The sequence below is a fragment of the Nestor notabilis genome, unplaced genomic scaffold (genome assembly GCF_000696875.1).
Source record: "Nestor notabilis isolate BGI_N333 unplaced genomic scaffold, ASM69687v1 scaffold28383, whole genome shotgun sequence".
NCBI lineage: Eukaryota > Metazoa > Chordata > Aves > Psittaciformes > Psittacidae > Nestor > Nestor notabilis.
Window position 1 is genome coordinate 18,677 of NW_009921029.1, and position 275 is coordinate 18,951.

Consider the following 275-nt stretch of genomic DNA (forward strand, 5'->3'; position numbering starts at 1 on the left):
CCCCCTGCCACAGGCAGGGACACCTTCCACTAGAGCAGGTTGCTCCAAGCCCCTGTGTCCAGCCTGGCCTTGAACACTGCCAGCGATGGGGCAGCTACAGCTTCTCATCTCAATCTCCCCTATTTAAGTTTTAACATTGGGCAGAAAAGACCAACCACCTCCACAGCCCATCATGCTACAAAACGGCTTTTAAAGCCACAACCTTTGCTTTCAGCTCAGCACCGGGCAGAAACTCATGTATAGATTTAAGCTTCTCAAGAGGCCACCGGTGGAGC